The sequence below is a fragment of the Tiliqua scincoides genome, chromosome 10 (assembly GCF_035046505.1).
Source record: "Tiliqua scincoides isolate rTilSci1 chromosome 10, rTilSci1.hap2, whole genome shotgun sequence".
Lineage (NCBI taxonomy): Eukaryota > Metazoa > Chordata > Lepidosauria > Squamata > Scincidae > Tiliqua > Tiliqua scincoides.
Window position 1 is genome coordinate 20,436,495 of NC_089830.1, and position 4,452 is coordinate 20,440,946.

General features: G+C 42.0%; 1 pseudogene; it reads right to left on the reverse strand.

Annotated features, from left to right (window-relative positions):
• Positions 1–3,995: 3,995 nt before the first annotated feature.
• Positions 3,996–4,112, reverse strand: LOC136661723 (5S ribosomal RNA; annotated as a pseudogene).
• Between the last annotated feature and the right edge of the window lie 340 nt (positions 4,113–4,452).

The window sequence follows — 4,452 nt, forward strand, 5'->3', positions numbered from 1 at the left end:
CCTCCTCCATGGTGCTGCACTTTCCATGGTGGACCTCCTCCATGGTGCTGCACCTTCCATGCTGGACCTCCTCCATGGTGCTGCACTTTCCATGGTGGACCTCCTCCATAGTGCTGCACCTTCCATGCTGGACCTCCTCCATGGTGCTGCACCTTCCATGCTGGACCTCCAGTGGCCAGTGCAACACCCCAGGCAGTGGGAGTGGTGATGCACCATTGCCTTGCCCCACTGGTTTTTTGGCCATAACTTTTCACAGAATAGAGCTGTTTCAATGTGGTGTGTTCCCTGGCATTCTGCATGAAATTATGCATTGACTGATATATAACATGATGATATTATGCAAAAGCTCCACGATTTAAAAAAGTTTTGGCCATTAGTGGTGCGCTCCCCCCCCGTGCATGTCACCTGGGGCAGCCTGACACCCAGGACCACAGTAGCAACACCACTGTTTGTGAGCAAAACCTGGAAGATCCAGGTTCAAATCCTTACTCAGCCATGAAACTTCCTGGGTGACGTTGGGCCAGTCACTCACTCTCAGCCTCACCTACCTCACACGGTTGTTGTGAGGACAAAAGGAGGGGAGGAACCATGTACACCACCCTGAGCTCCTTGGAGGAAGAGTGATGTGATAAATAAATAAATAAATAAATAAATAAATAAATAAATAAATAACAATTGCCTGCCACAGCAGCTTGTCTGCCCTTCCTGGTCACCTGATACAGGAGTCCAAAACCCACATTGTGTTCTCAGACTACAGCCTGAGAGCCACAGCTCTCAAGCAAGAAAAGGGGCAAAATGTCATGGGATGGACCTTGGGGATACAAACACCCTGTCCCCCCATGCTCTGTACTCACCCCCAAGGCCAAAGGTTCCCCCTTATAAAACTTCTTCACTGGTCCCGGCAGTTCTTTAGCTCTCTTGGTATCCATCGTGGATGTGGAGGGGATGTGTGTCGGACTGCAAGCAGGCACAATCTCAGGCTCACTGGGGTGAGAGAGGGAGTGAGGCAGGGAGAAAGTAGGGCAGGGAAAGAGAGAAAGAACAGAAAGATTCTTGCTTTTTGAAGGGAACTGTCACCCCATGTATTTACTTCCTGCACCAAGAGTCGAGGAGTCTGTGCAGTCCAGCTTTTCTTTTGACTTTGCCTTTCACCGCTGCTCCACAGGCCAAAGTTCAGCAGCACACACTGTTTTTCCAGCTTGGACATCATGCATTGATGATGCAAGCCACAAGTGCTGCCCACCTCCTTCCTGTTTTAAAGACCATATCTCATTGAGGTAGATAAAAGTGGACATTGGAGAGGCATGAATGGAAAATGTCCACTACATTTTTAAAAATTCTCCTCTGATTACGCAGGCCTACAAAACTGAGGGTCAGAAAAGTTTTTCCCCAACTTTATGGTGGTTTGATATGAATTTGGGGTGCCGATTCCAAAAATGGCATCCGTTTTGCCCTATCACGTCTAGTTTTGGAGATACAGTATAGCCTTATTAGTGAATAGTTCAAGCAGCTTCCTCATAACCATTCACTAAAGAGGCTACGCCGTGTCTCCAAAACTAGACGTGATAGGGCAAAACGGATGCCATTTTTGGAATCGGCACCCCAAATATACCCAGGAATTGGTGTAACGTTTAAGGAAGCAATATGTGTGTTGGCCTGTGTTATAGTTTAGGAACCAAGAGGCTTGCACCTAATCACTTTCTCCTTTCTAAACACGTTCAGATCTCTGAAGGGTAGAAGAGTATTTTGAAGGCTGGGCTTTTGGCAGCCAGCACTAACCATGATGCCTGGCTTAGAAGCAGGGAAGGGAGTCCCCAGCTTCCCCAGTGCTGATCCCCTGTACAGTTTGCTAGTCTATAGCAATTAGGGGCTGATAACATTTCTTTTTCAATTTATTCATTTAATTTATTTATTTATTTATTAACACACACAAACATATAACATACATTTAGGAGTGCTAAATACTACGTATATACCATTACTAATTAATCATACTATATCTTCTAATCTACTTACTCATCTATTTCTACTTCTTATTGATTTATCCATTTATTTATATAATATGCAATAATTTTTTTCCTAATGCCCTATACTATATTTTCTAAATATTCACTTTCTACCAAGCGTAAACTAACTTCAATTGCTCATTAATTGAATGAGCACAATTAACGATGAGCACGAAATAATCTAATTACCAAAATTATCACCTCAGCTATTCCAACTCCAATCTGATTCTCCAATCTAATTACACTTTTTTTCTTTGACATAATAACCACAAATAAAATAATTCTTCCACATGTTTACATTTCCAGCTATATTTTTAATACATTCTAATTCATATTTATCAATTTCATACATATTCTTTTTTTTTTTTTCTTCAAATAAATTTGGACCATTGTTATTAGCTGAATAAATCCTCTAATTTTCTTTAACCCTCAGATTACCCCTCAGGGTTCTTTTTCTTTCTTACTTTCCATTTCTTCTCCTGTAATATCTTTAATAATTTATCTCTATAATGGAATCTGATAAATCCGCACTTTCTTATATAGGGTGTTCATTCTTCCAGTTAACTGGGATATATTTTCTCCTTCTTGTTCGAACAAATTTTGTGATTTGTGCACTCCTGTTATTCTGTCCATCTTATCTTTCTTGATCCCCATCAGCGCCTCTTCTTCGTCCTGTTGATCATCCTGTTGATTTTCCTCCTTGTCTGCTTTTTCACTCCCTTGTTTATCTTCTGTTTGTTTCTTCACGTCTTCCAATTGTTCCTTACAGACATCTATCTGTTGGGAAAGAGTCTCCAGACTGGCTTGAATCTGCGAGGACCAATTCAGCTGTTGTTGCTCCATAACAAGCAATCTCTTCGTATTAATCAAGATTTTCTGTATCCACATTTCTGGAACAGAGCCCATTTTGCAATTTCTCTCTAGTCCACTAGATGTCCACAACATATTATTCTCCTCACTTCCACCACGTCATTACTACTCTGCCATCTGCATTCCTTACATACCTCTTGCAGATAACAGTCCAGTGCGGTTAATGGAGAGAAAAACAAAATGAAAGAAAGCAGTCTCACAGTCTATGGTGCAGAGAAAACAAAGCTCTTGCAAATCTAATGAGAATTATATTTATGTCCAATTATGTCCAAGAATAATTCTGGATTTTAGTTCACACCCAAGTTATGGTTGTAATTATAATCCACCACCAATTTATTCCACGACAGAGAAAAAGAGCACTTTCAACCTCCTTAAAAAGTCTCTTGTTAATGCCTCCAATATATCCAGGGCTTTTAGCCAAATCAGTCAATCAGATCCGGGGACAATATTAACACTTACTTATCTTAAATTTCAGGTTTAAACTTTACACTTCACGCTTTTTTTTCCCCCCTCCTTATGGCATCTCAGCACGGAGCCAGTAGCTTGATTGCAGATCACTGCACCACCCTCAATACTGTCACAAACAGATTCCTCTGAGAAAAAAGCCCTCCCCCCCCCCAGCCAGGCTTTCAGTTTCTCAGATACCTGCACCGATGAAGATCTTGTCTCTCCTAACAAAGATCTTCAGGTCCTCTTCAGACCTGCAGTATTTGGGGGAAAACAAACTGTCTCCCAGTAGCTCTTGGGGACATGTCTGTTCATCCACCGTTGGCTCCTCCTTCTCCAGGGGCTGATAACATTTCTAACTGTGCCAGAGTTAGCATATCAAGCAGTGTGGGGGAAAAACTGGTATGTGGCAAAAGGAATTAAAATGAGGAATTTAACAAAGGAATTACAACGGGCTCTGCAGTCCATTTTGGGTTTATTCCATATAGATCCTCAGTGGTTCTCTCTTTCTGCAACATCAAAATCTTCTTTAATTTCACAGCAGTTGCACTGTACCTGAGTGTTAACGTTAGCATTGGCTTTTGGTTTTTCTTTTAAGCCATTCAGTTTGGATGTTTTAAACAGAGAATTTGACATGGTTGGCAACCTTCAGTCTCGAAAGACTATGGTATAAGCCTACAGCACCAGGTATTCCCAGGCGGTCTCCCATCCAAGTACTAACCAGGCCTGACCCTGCTTAGCTTCCGAGATCAGACGAGATCGGGCATGTGCAGGGTGCACACTGAATACATTTGTGGAGGTTGCATCTTGCTGGAGCTCTTGAAACCAATTTTGAAAAGTTGACTTTAGAACAGTGGTTCTCACACATTTAGCACCAAGACCCACTTTTCAGAATGAGAATCTGTCAGGACTCACCGGAAGTGACATCATGACCGGAAGTGACATCATCAAGCAGGGAAATTTTTAACAATCCTAGGCTGCAGTCCTACCCACACTCACCCAGGAGTAAGTTGCATTGACTATCATTGTTCAAAGAATATACATAGTAGCTTGTTCAAAGTACAGGTCTGCAACATTTCCCCAAACGCAGTCACATCCCATGGAAGCATCAAGTCAACATATTAAAAAA